A 14,248-nucleotide genomic window follows, 5' to 3' on the forward strand; every position below is an offset into this window, starting at 1 on the left:
GTCAAAGGAGATCATTTTGGAGCTTAAAATTTGACTACCCCACTGGATGTTGAACTTGCATGGGCCCTGTAACTCCTTTGTTTTGGCCAATCTCTCCCATTTGGAATGGCTGTATTTACCCAATACCTGTATCTTCATTGTATCTAGGAAGTAACTAGCTTACTTTTGATTTTACAGGCTCCTAGGCAGAAGCGACTTGCCTTGTCTCAGATGAGACTTTGGACTGTGTACTTTTGGGCTAATGCTGAAATGAGTTAAGACTTTGGGGGACTGTTGGGAAGGCATGATTGGTTTTGAAATGTGAGGGCATGAGATTTGGAGGGGCCAGGGGTAGAATTACATAGTTTGGCTGTGTCCTCACCCAAATCTGTACTTGAATTGTATCTCCCAGAATTCCTCTGTGTTGTGGGAGGGACCCAGCATGAGGTAATTGAATCATGGGGGCCAGTCTTTCCTGTACTATTCTTGGGATAGTGAATAAGTCTCACGAGATCTGATGGGTTTATCATGGGTTTCCTCTAGCTTCTTGCTCATTTTCTCTTGCTGCTGCCATGTAAGAAGTACCTTTCACCTCCTGCCATGATTCTGAGGCCTCCCCAGACATGTGGAACTGTAAGTCCAATTAAACCATTTTTTCTTCCCAGTCTTGGGTATGTCTTTATCAGCAGTGTGAAAATGGACTAACACAGGGCCATGTGATAGAGTTGGACCAGGAGATTGTCTTTGAGCCTGCTCAAGAGGGTATCCTGGAGAGGCAAGGCGACTGTACCAGAGAGGACTGCCCACTTCTGAGCTGAGGGAGAAGATATAAGCAAATGGTGGAAAGATACATTTACCCAAGTCAAGGAAACTATTTGTAGCTTTTCAGGGGCAAAAGAAGGAATCTTTAGGGACAGTCAAGAAGGGAGTCAGTACTAAACACCTGATAATCCTAGAGAAAAGTAGTGCCAGCTGAAGACAGAAACAATAAAGTAATATTTTCCTTCCTTCATACCTAGAGTCATAGAACAGAATAAGGAGGGGAGGAGGACATGAGTGCCTTGGTGCTCATCTATAGGGTCCTGCAAAGATGCAAGTCTGCAAATTCTGTACAAACACTGCAGCATACAGTGAGAGTACTCATTACCCAGGCACTGGTTACCCTTTCTATGCTGCTGCTTTCTTCTCATCTTCTTTTCCTCTAGCCACAGCTGGGAGCGGTGGGCAGGAAGGAGCTATCAGAATAAAGATAACAGAATCCAAGCACCCTCTTTCCACAGTTGCCAGCTTCCCACTGCAGCACCAGTCTGGGGAGTGGGGGTGGGGAGAAGAAAGTCATCTGTAAATGAAGTTTAGAGTTTTGTTTATTACAATAAACCACTTCATCATTCCTCTATAACTTTTCAGTGACTCCTCATTCCTCACACAGTAAAAGCCAGCATTCTTTTTTATGACCTGCAAGGCTGCTACTCAAAGAGTGGTCCATGGACTGGCAGCATCAGCAATGCCCAGGAGTCTATTAGAAATGCCAAATCTCCAGACTCATTCTAGACCCACTGTTTTAATCTGTTTTCACACTGCTGACAAAGACAAACCTGAGACTGGGCAATTTACAAAACAAGGAGGTTTAATGGACTCACAACTCCACATGGCTGGGGAGGCCTCACAATCATGGCAGAAGATGAAAGGCATGTCTCATATGGTGGCAGACAAGAGAGGAGATCTTGCCCAGGGAAACTTCCCTTTATAAAACCATCAGATCTTGTGAGACTTTTCACTATCACGAGAATAGCAAGAGAAAGACCTGCCCCCATGATTCAATTACTTCCCACAGGGACCCTCCCAAAACATGTAGGAATTGTGGGAGTTACAATTCAAAGTGAGATTTGGGTGCGGATACAGCCAAACCATATCACCCACTGAATTAGAATCTGCATTTTCACAAGATCTCTAGGTGATTCACATGTTCATTAAAATTTGAGAAACTCCATGACCTATGAACCTCTAACCCTGGTTCTCTTTTTGGCTCACATAGTAATTTTCTCAGTTTTCCTACTCCAGTCATGTTATTTCCTGAACATACTAGGTGGATTCTTGCCTGAGGGCCTTAGCTCTGGCTATTCCTTCTCTTTTGAATTCCATTTTTCAAATACCTATATACTCACTCCCTTTCATCTTTGTCTTTAATCTTCTCAATGAGACCAATCCACAATGAAGCTTGCATTTAGAATTTCATCTCCATCTGCCAGCACTCCCTTCCTCTGCCCTGACTTTTTTCATTCACATATAGCACCTTTTAATGTACTGTAGAACTTGCTTTTTATTATGTTTATTGTCTGTCTTTCCTGAGAATGTATGCTCCACAAAGGCAGGGATTGTTGTCTTGTCTGCTTTGCCTGCTGATGTTTCTTTCTCTCGCTCTCTTTTTTTTTTTTTTTTTCTTTTTGAGATGCAGTCTCTCTCTGTCGCCCAGGCTGGAGTGCAATGGTGTGATCTTGGCTCACTGCAACCTCCACCTCCCAGGTTCAAGCAGTTCTCCTGCCTCAGCCTCCAGAGTAGCTGGGATGTGCCCGCCACCACACCCGGCTAATTTTTGTATTTTTAGTAGAAATGAGGTTTCACCATGTTGGCTAGGCTGGTCTCAAACTCCTGACCTCAAGTGATCCGCCCACGTCACCTTCCCAAAGTGCTGGGATTACAAGTGTGAGCCACTGTGCCTGGCCCTGTTGATGTTCCTTGAGTTTGCAGAATAATGCCTGACACATGGTAGGTGCTCAATAAATATATCTTGATTTTTTTTCAAATTATCAATTTCTCTAAGCACTTAATGTGATTAAAGGCAAGCAGAATCTCTGTAAAGCATCTTATTTTATTGGCATACATGTTTGCACCAAGAAGGCCACTGGACAAAGTAGGCAAGTTGTCTTAACTGGAGAATGTGGGCTTTTATTCATCTTCACAATTTTGATGAAGGAAGCTTTATTTAAAACAATTTAATAAATTCTTTCATACTTACCCAAATGAGCTTCTCTCCTGAGAGACTGAGAAAACACAAAGAGATTTATCTAACACAGTTTTATCAGGACTAGTGTCTGAAAGTTATGTGCACTGTTTTCTCTTTCCCCAAAGAAACTAACCTGAACTTTTTTATGTTTCTATCCAAATTTGAATGTTTTGTTGTACAAGCTCACTTGTTCTTGGACAATGAACCTGTTTCTAAGAAAGGCTAAATATGCTCATAAAGAAGACTCAACGAGCTTCTTGGACAACAAATAATTTTTACAAAACAGCACTTCGATGAGTTAAGTGTAAGTAAATCAGAAACAGATGGAATACATAGTTATTGAGACTCACAAGTTTGAAAAACAAGTGAAAATTTCTTATGTCTTGTGTCCTCAAATATAAAAATAAAGTGTATAGTTGAAACAAAAGTTTTCTAATTTCTACCATGTTTTGACTCTAAGATCATGTTTCGTACATGCTTATTTTTTATTTTAGAGATGGAGTCTCATTTTTTTGCTGAAGCTGGAGGGCAATAATATAATCGCAGCTCACTGTAGCCTTGAACTCCTGGGCTCAAGTGATTCTCTCACTTCAGTCTGCCAAGCAGCTAGGAATACAGGCACATACCACTGCACCTGGCTAACTTTTAGAAAGAATATCTTGTAGATATGGAATCTCACTATGTTGCCCAGGCTGGTCTCAAACTCCTGGCTTCAAGTGATGCTGCCACTTTGGCTTCCTAAAGTGATAGGACTACAGATGTGTGTGTCCATGCCGGCCAACCATGTGCTTTTCTGATAGGAAGTGTTTTCTGTTTATGAACTTCCTCTTTATAGCACTTACAGGTAATTGAATTGTTCTAATTTCTCAATTTTGAACCAAGCTAAATATATTATTAATGTACTTAGGACAGCCTAAAGTTATTCACATTTTCTTCTATTTTAATATGAGGAATGGCACAATTTTTGTTTTTTGTTTTGTTTCAGTTAGTGTTCTTTTGGTCATAAGAAACAGAGATACACATAGATTAGTTTAAGAAATGATTATTCTACAAATATACAAGGACATGAAGAAATCCATGCACCTGAGTATGGTTCTATACATGAGCATCTGCACAACAGAGCATCATGGCAAATGGAATTGGGAAGCCACTAGAAATGGCTAATGACTGATCTTTTTCATAAAGTTTTGCTCATGGCTCTTCTCGGCTCACCTGAACCATTATTCCTCACTTTGCTGATTACTGACCTTATAAATTCAGCTTCAAATGACCCACAGTGGCCCTGGACTGCGCTTACTTTATTATTTGTCAACTCAGCTGCCCTAGCAGTCTGACTTAGACTCTTTAGTTGCAAATTCCTGAAAGAAGACTCTGTTTGGCCCAGCTCATTTTTTGAACTAGGTCACTGACCACTCAAACCTATGACTAGACTATCTGGTGCAATCATCTGTGGTTGAGGCAGCCGGGTTTCTGCATGAGAGAGAGGTGTGTAAACAGGTGGAAATTTGGGTGGTTCAGGCTTCAGTGTGCTAAACACATACTCCAGGATTCACCAGTTGAAAGAAAATTTCCAGTAAAATATTTTTGCCAGTATATTCCTTGGAAAATAAAATATTACTTGTTTCTCTTTTCAAGAATTGAAATGTTTTAGATTTTAAATTTAGGATGCCAAGATTGGAAAGGGTGTAGAGGACTTTCAAAGTTCAAAATTTTGTCTAATCTGTCTGGATTTTGAGAAAACAACAACATCATCAATTACATGAGTGTTCAAGGGATGTGCCTTTGGAGATAGTTTATTGTATTATTTCAAATATAGTCACTCTCTTTATCTTCCTAAGAGCCCTGAAATATTCCATAAAAAAGTAATCTTTGCTTTCATACACGCTGATCTTATAAAAGGCTTTATGTTTAAAAAAAAATAACAGACTTGGGGAACTTGGAGGAGATCCGATGAAAACCTGATAACAGTTGGAATAAGCTTTATTTTGCCTGGAGAAGGCAGAGGAGATAATAAATAATAATTTTAAATAATATATAGTTCGGATGTAGGATTTAGACAAAAATCTGCTCTGTCAGCAACTGGAGTTTAGAAAACCCTCAAAAGGGAGATAATAACTACAACCGAAAGAACAGCAAGTGAAACAGGACCTGACTTCCAGCCTTGGCTTTGCCAGTTACCAGCTGGGCTACCTTGGTTACCTGGTGATATGAAAAAACCTGGACTGGATGCCAGCTTAGGTCCTTTTTTTTTTTTTTTTCGAGACGGAGTCTCACCCTGTTGCCCAGGCTGGTGTGCTTATGGTGCGGTCTTGGCTCACTGCAACCTCCACCTCCCAGGTTCAAGCGATTCTCCTGCCTCAGCCTCCTGAGTAGCTGGGATTACAGGCACGTGCTACCAGACTCAGCTAATTTTTGTATTTTTAGTAGAGACGGGGTTTCACTATGTTGGCCAGGCTGGTCTTGAACTCCTGACCTCGTGATCCGCCCACCTCAGCCTCCCACAGTGCTGGGATTACAGGCGTTGAGTCACCGTGCCTGGCCTGGTCCTTTTTAACATTAAAGATAAATCTAAAAAAGAGACTTCCAGGGCCACTGGGCATGGCTGTACAAGAGGTTCATTGCACATTTCTAAGGTGTGACATTCTGAGGATTCTTATTTTTATGTGGAATTTTATAAAGAGTAATGATTTCTTCCACATGTTGTATTATGTTTGGCTCAGAATTTAAAGCTCAATCACCCATGCAATGGCATTCATCTGAACCAAGAAAAAGCAAGGGGAAGTCGGATGCAGGTGACAAGGTTTGAGCTTGTGACTGAGAAACAGAGCGAGGCATATTTTTATGTCGCCTTGAAAGAAAAACAGACTCAAAGCATCCCTATGTTGTATGGGAACTATTATCATTCAAAAAGAGATACAAATCACTATGTCTGATTCATTGCTGATTATTGAAAAATGGTATACCTAGACTTGAGACTAATTGCAAGAAAAAAAATGGGCAAACATTACCAGTGACAAAAATATAGGTTTATCTATCATAGCACTAAATGGATATAACTCTAAAACACACAGGTTAAAATTTTTACCCGACCTTTAGGCATAGTTATTCCAATTCATTCAAAGAAAAACAGGCCACTTTCTCACAGCAAATCAAGCATTATGAGAGTATCACAGTTTTGAAACAAGAGTTCCCTGAAAGCAGGGCTCTTAGAATCTAGATTATAATATCAAAGGCTTTTTCAAGGGTCAGAAGTTGACTTGAATGGTCATTTTCTCTCCCACAATAATGTCAACCACAGGCATCAGTTCACTTTTGTAAATGTATTCATTGAATATTTGCCTATTTATATATTCCAAGGACATTGTAAAATTTCAGCCTCTAGAAGAAGAGTGGATCCAGCCTTCCACATAAGAAGTAGCACTCTAATGAGAACACATGGACACAGGGAGGGGAACATCACACACTGGGGCCTGTCGAGGGGTGGGGGGCAAGGGGAGGGAGAGGGAGAGCATTAGGACAAATACCTAGTGCATGCGGGGCTTAAAACCTAGATGACGGGTTGACATGGCACATGTATACCTATGTAACAAACCTGCACATTCTGCATATGTATCCCAGAACTTAAAGTAAAAGAAAAAAAAGAAGTTGCGTTCTGTAAGGTATAATTTGAGGGCCTAAGAAGCCAGACTATTTTCCATGTCCAAGGATAATTGCTATTTAAGTTAAGAATTTTTCTGTTTCCACTTATAGGGTGGAAAGCACCTTAACATCTTGTTAAGAATGAGCTTATTATAGCAGTTTTCTTTAATGATAGGAGGGGCTTATGTGGGCACTTTTGGTTCCTAAGCAGTTGGTGTAAAAATGAGGAGAAGGCACTGAAAATACATTTTTCTCCTAGAAATGACTCATTTGTGTGTGTGTGTGTGTCAGGTATAATTTTATGATTTTATATATTATACAGTATTTTAAAAAACAGATACTTTTATTATGCTAATTCACAATGTGATAACCAAGATGATATAGTAACACAAAATTGCATCTGATTTTAATCTTGAATTAATAAATAAACTATAAAATAAGATAATCTATGTTTGTTGACCATAAAATCCTGAAGTCCATTAGCATTACTTATTCATAAAGAGTATTGGTAATATGAAGTACCAATATGATGAATACATTCTTAGAAAAAGTGAAAGTGAACAGAAGATGTAAATTACACTAACTTTTTTTGCCCAGGTGAAAAAAAGAGCATCATGCCACAGCTGGAGTAATTACAAAGTTTATTGTGTTACACTGGATAATAATTCTCTGACTTTGATTCTTTGATATACATGCCAGGGAGATTAAAAGGAGGTCTGTGACTTGTTTAAGAACACTGTGTTTTGAATTGTTTGCTGTAGTTTTTACCTATCCCAAATTTGTAAGTCTATGGATATTAAAACTAAAACAGAATTCATAGTTGCTCTTAGAGAATATTGACTGAGCCAGGTTGCAAGTATGGATCAGCTTGAGATAGTTAGCTTTGCAAAGGAGAGAAAAGATAAGTCACTTGCAGTCTGTTTTCCCTGCCTTTCAAAACTATTTGTTCAAAAGTAAATCCCACACTGCTCCTTTATAAACACTGCCAATGGGGCTTCCTAACTTTCATGAGGTAAATAATTTCAGCTTTACAAAGTTGCAGAATCTCGGGAGCCTAAGAATAATCTAGTGAACTTGATCTTATCTAATGTATTCAGTGTTCTTTGAAAATTTGGGGAAGCACATAGAAAATGTAAGTAGCATTTACCGCTGAGTGTTCATCTTGGAAACTGAGTGTTCACTAGTTTGGATGCACTCACTGCACTTACTTCTCTTAGAGCCAGGGCTCAAGTAATAGTGATTAAAACTCAGGGATCTCTTTAACACTCAAGAAAAAATTATTTCCTTTTCCATATTCCACCATGAAAAATTGGCTAACTATGTAGCTGATGAGAAAGAAACAATCCTGCAGTGGAGCTGGAGGCCATTATTCTAAGTGAAGGAATTCAGGAATGGAAAACCAAGTACTGTATGTTCTCACTTGTAAGTGGGAGTTAAGCTATGAGTAGGCAAAGGCACGCAGAGTGGAATAATGGACTTTGGAGACTCAGAAGGGAGACAGTGGGAAGGCGGTGTGTGATAAAAAACTATGTATTGGGTATGATGCAAACTACTCAGATGACAAGTGCACTAAAATCTCAGAATTCACCACTATTGTCCATGTAACAAAAAACCACGTGTACCCCAAAAGGGATTGAAATTTTAACAAAAGAAAAAAAAAGATTCTCCAGTACAAGGGCTTTAGTGACAGCCTAAGGCAAATCATTTGAGGATTTAGTAATAGATTTTCTCAGCATGGAAAGGCTCTGATTCCAAAAACTGACTCAAATATATAAAATAAAAAAAATGATATTCAGGAACCTTATTTATCCTACTTGAATCTTTCTTGTTCCTTCAGTTTGTCTTTTCCGTCCTACACCATATCAACTTTTCTTTTTCTTTTCCTTTTTTATTTTTATTTTTTGAGACAGAATTTTGCTCTTGTTGCCCAGGCTGGAGTGCAACGGCGCAATCTCGGCAAACTGCAACCTCCGCCTCCAGGGTTCAAGCGATTCTCCTGCCTCAGCCTCCCGAGTATCTGGGATTACAGGTGCCTGCCACCATGCCCAGCTAATTTTTTATATTTTTAGTAGAGATGAGATTTCACCATGTTGGCCAGCCGGTCTCGAACTCCTGACCTCAGGTGATTCGCCCATCTCAGCCTCTCAAAGTGCTGGGATTACAGGCGTGAACCACCACACCAGGCCTCAACTTTTCTTTTGTTCTTTGCTTCCGCTCCAACAACTTCCTGGACTTTGCATCTGTAATTGATTTCAATCCACCACAAGGCTTTGCTGAAGATCTCTGGTAGATATCCTGTTACCAGCATCACAGTGAAACTTCTAAGTATCTCCTGGTTTCCTCAAGAAGTCAAATTCACTTTTACCCTTTTTATTCTCAGTGTATTTCCTGGCCTTCTTTGAATTGCTTCTCTTTTGTTACAACTTTCTTTTTCTGACACTCAGGATTCTTCTCTGCTTGCCTCGTTTATTCTTCCTACTGTGCTTGCTTTCCATCTCTACACTTACCATCCTCTCCAGAACACTGCCATATTTTTAATCTCTGCCTTTTTTGATTTCGAATTTGCCAATATGCTACTCTCCCACATCTTTACACATAAAATGGCATTCTTGCAAAAGTAGCAACAGCAAGCAGCAACAATATGATATGATGTGATATGAACTCGCATCGATATGCTTGGTCCTCAAGTCAATGACACACAGTTTTCTTTCTGATCAACAGATGAACTTACGGGGAGAATAACCTTGCTGGCTCCATGTATTCACTTCCAGGTACTCTTTAGCCCTTTGCAAATCATAACTCTTTTCTCACATCTCTATTGAAGCTCTTTTTCCAAAGGTCACCAATGACCTCCCCAAAATGCTGCTTCTATCTCCTGCAATATACAGAACTTCTAGCCATTGCTTCCCTTCTTGCTATTTATTTGCTTGAAGGCGTTGCTGTCACTAATCACTCTGTCATCATCGTTTTCTCCACATCTCTTTAGGATCATTTTATATTTACCTTTCCATTTTATTTTGACCACATTTACAGTTTTTTTCTTCTCACTTCTATTATAATACTTCAGGCCGTATTGCCTGTATATACAGCTGGTATGGTTTGGCTATGTCCCCACTCAAATCTCATTTTGAATTGTAGCTCCCATAATTCTCATGTGTCCTTGGAGGGACCCCGTGGGAGGTCATTGAATCATGGGGGAGGATCTTTCCCTTGCTGTTCTTGTGATAGTGAATAAGTCTCACAAAATCTGATGGTTTTAAAATGGGAGTTCCCCTGCACATGCTCTCTTGCCTGCTGCCATGTAAGACATGCCTTTGCTTCTCCTTTGCCTCCCACCATGAGTGTGAGGCCTCCCCAGCCATGTGGAACTGTGAGTCCATTAAGCCTCTTTCCTTTATCAATTACCTAATCTTGGGTATGCTTTTATCGGCAGTGTGAGAACAGACCAATACAACAGCTTAGTTACTTTCACAGTAACTTCTAAATTCATACAGCTGTCCCTGCCTCCTCCACCATCATCCTAGTCCAAGCCACCAGCATTTCTCACGGGACTCCTGATTTAGCCTCCCGACCAGTATCCCTGGGGTTACCTCTTTTTTTTTTCTCATATAATCCATTCCCCACACAGCATCCAGAGACATATTTTAAAAGAGATAGAATCACATAATTCTTTTACTTAAAACCTGCCAGTGTCTTTTTCCAGCACTTAAAAATAAGAGCCCTTCTCCTAACTTCAAAGCCCACCCATCTAAAGTAACTACCATCAATTGGTATCACATCTCTGTTTTCAGGAGAGCATTTATCCTTCTTTGATTGATTGTTTCCTGATTTACATTTCTCACTATTGCCTTTGTTTATTTGTAGTCTGTGTCTTCTTGCTAGGACATATTGTCTCTGAGATCAGCCCCTCATCCCCTTTTTAAATTAATTGCTGTGTTACAGGACCTGGAAAAGTGCTTAGCACATGATGACCTCAATGTATATTGGCTGAATGTCTTGTAGACCTTTGGAGAATGCATCTTTAAGTAAATGCCCAGCATTCTGTATGGCTCAAAGTTATATTTATTTAAAAATTCCAAAAGATGGTGTCAAATTACCATCCATGAAAACTGTTAAATATTTACTCTCCCACCAACAGTGTAAGAAAGTGCCTCTTAATCCATATTCTTGGTCACAGTAGGTATAATGAAACTGTCAAACCTTTGTATTGCCTCTCATGGTCCTGTGTGTCTGCTGGGCTCTGCAACCAGTTCTGCTAGTCCTACTTGGGATTTCTCATGAGACTGTAATCATTTGGAGTTTGGCATCCTCTGGGGGCCCCCACCTGCACGCTGAGACAGCTGGGCATCTCTCTTTGGGCTCCAGTTCATCCTAGGGCCTTTCCTCTTCATGTGATCTCTCCAGCAGGGTAGCTGGACTGCTCACATGACTGCTGAGGAGCCCCAAAAGCTCATGCAAGAGGGATAAATCACCAGGTCTTCTTAATACCTGCTCTTGGAATTCCTGAAGTGCTGCTAGATTTGTTGTCTCCTGGTCAAAGGGGACAGGAGCTCAGTCCAGAGGCCAGGGAGGAGGCATATGAATGTGGAGCAAAGGGTGGGCTTGTCTGAGGCCATCTTTGGAGCCTGGCTCTCACTGTAGGTACAAGTGAGGGAGCAGGGCTGCGGCAGTAAGGGCAAGAATTCCCAATTCTGTGGTACAGCATCCTCATGAATTAGAAGGTCAGGAAAGGAACTCATATGACAAAAGATAATGAGACAAATTAGCATAAAAACACATCTCTTGAAATTTAGCTGGTCCTAAAATCTAGAAGTTCTCTATTATTTAAAGGGAATGTAAATGAATATGGCGTTATTTTTACATTTGTGTTAATAATCTAAATTCTATCACTGTTTTAGGGTTTTATTTTAACTATGCCTATTAAATTTCATTTTTAAAGTATCTTTTGCCTCACACATGCTACTGCAGAAATCCACAAGCATGGATGGAATCCTCCTTGTGGTCTGTTTCTGACATTGGTTTTTCTCAAGTACTCCTTTTAAAACTTGTGGAATAATACTGAAACCCCCAACAGACAATCTGCTCTCCTGTGTTTATTACGGAGTACCAAAGCCACAGCTTTAACCACTGCAGCACTCCATTAATTGTGGGCATGGGATGCTCAGGAGAACCACCCCCTGTGATTGTGGCTTGAAACCCTCCAGGAGGCCTATAATTGACTATCTGACCTCCAAAACGGGAGTGACTGTATTAAGGGTTCCACATAATGCTGGGTTTGGTTTATTTTGTGATTGGTATGACACGTTATCTGAGCAAGAAGTCCAGATGTTGTCAGGCATGTAGGCCCATAAATCTGGAGAATGATAAAAATGAGATTGTAGGCATGCAAAGAGAGATGACTGGAATGGAAAAAAAAAACAAAAACCCAGTGACCCCTCCCTCTGCAGGAGTCGCTGCATGACCTGAGGTGGGGGCTATAGCTTCTTTCCTACTAGGTGGAAAGAAATGTAAAAGAAGCGGCTTTGCTGATGTAGAATTGAGTGTCAGAGGCTACTGACACATTGCTTTTGCCAGAGTGCATTTTTTTCCCTACAGTTTCTTTAGACGTGATATTTATTTCTATTACAAAAAAAAAATAAGCCTACTTATGATATTTTAATTTTTTCAAATTACACATGCCAAGAACAAGCAGATTGTATATGTGTACACACACACACACACACACACACACACACACACACATTTTATACTGTCTGCTCAGGGAAGCAAGCAGATGTTACAAAGACTTGTTTGTTTGCCATGAATTTAGAAAATTTGAAAACTTACCAGGAGCTGGTACTTTAATTTTGTCTTTAGTTACAGAAAGGAGGAACTAGAGCAGTTGTTTTGCTGTGTCACATAGTTGTAAGATATCATCTGTGACTTTTGTCCTCAGCTTTCATTGCTTTTCTATCCCTACTTTCTAAAGATAATTTTGTTCCACTTCCATCTCTAAATATCACTCTCTTTGGGGCATGGAGGTGGAATGTTGTGATGTGCCACTCAGATCCTTCTTCAGGAACAAAGGAATTATCATGCCCACTGCTGGCAGAGCTGTCCCCAAAATAGCCATGAGTTATCAGCCACCTCTTGGGACTGCCCCACCAGAAGAGAGGCACCTAGCCAAGGTAAGAACCTTTTTGTGGCACCACTGGCAGTTAATGACGAACTCAAGTGAGGGGCTTTGGAGGACATCCTCTCCTTGAACTCAGAAGAGTTGTGGAAGCTCATTTCATTTTCAGAGCTTCTCTGTTGGTCTTGAATTAAAGTTCATTTTCTCCTCCTGCCCAGTCTTTCTTTCTCTTTCTTGTCACAGCTCTTGATCTGAGAGCACTCTGGGATAACCTCACAATGAATTTCAGAATGGGACTCCTGATGAACCCAACTAGCTACAATCTTACATCCATGTCTCCAACTTTATTTCCTTGAACTTGAGATTCAAAATTCAAACTTTTAAATCAACATTTCTGCTTGCATTTCTAAGTCATCTCAACTTTAATATGCTCAGAAATGAATCCTTGATTTTTACCCCAAAACCTACTTGTATCAGAACTACTCTGCTCAATGAATATCACTGCCAGTCATCTAGATACTTGAACCCCAAACCTAAGCAACCTCGACTTTGATCTGTTCCTCAAAAATCCACATCCTGACATTCTGTCAGCCCTGCCTCTTTAATGCATCCCAAACCCAGTTGCCTCTCACCATTTCTACTGCTGTAATCCTATCCAAGCTTCAATCCGTTCTCACCTGGCATATGCCCATAAGTCACCTAACTGTATCACTGTCTCTTTTCTAGTATGCTTAGATATGTCTTCCACTGGCAGACAGAGAGATCTTATCTAAGACTTAAATGAGATCTTGTCATTTTCCAAACTCTTGCTAATGATTTTCCTTTCCAAGAATCAAATCCAAACTTTTCATCAGAACCCCATATGATGAACCTCTACTTACGTATCTCATGATCCATTGCTGGGCTCACTGCTTCTCAGGCATGTTGCCTTTCTCTCTGTCTGTTGTACACACCAGTTCTTTTTTGTCCCAGGGCATCTGCAATTCCTGCTTCTTGGGAGGCTTCTCTCCCAAGTATTTGCTGGGTACTTTTTCTTATCTTCTCCTCCCTTGGATCTCAAATGTCATCTCTTCAGAGAGGTCATCCTGACCACCTAGTTAGAGCAACTTCTAAGCATCTTCTTTACACCACTCATTAATCTTAAATTTGTTATTACTGGCTAAATTATGTCCCCACAAAATTCATGTTGAAACTCTTACTCCAGTGTGTCTATATCTGAAGACAGGGCCTTTAGGAGGTAATTAAGGTCAAATGAGGTCTTAAATGTGAGGATCTAATCTAATAGGACTGTGACCTTGTAAGAGAGAGAGATGTCTTTCTCTACCACATGAGCACACAGCAAGAAGGCTGCTGTCTGCAAGCCAGAAAGAGAGCCCTCACCAGACACTGACCCTGTTGGCACCTTTATTTCAGACTTCCAGTGTTCAAAACTGTGAGAAAATAAATTCTGGTTGTTTAAGCCACCTAGTCTATGCTACTTTTTATGGAAGATTGGGAAGATTGGGGTACCATCT

The sequence above is a fragment of the Hylobates moloch genome, unplaced genomic scaffold (genome assembly GCF_009828535.3).
Source record: "Hylobates moloch isolate HMO894 unplaced genomic scaffold, HMol_V3 SCAFFOLD_9, whole genome shotgun sequence".
In the NCBI taxonomy this organism is placed as follows: domain Eukaryota; kingdom Metazoa; phylum Chordata; class Mammalia; order Primates; family Hylobatidae; genus Hylobates; species Hylobates moloch.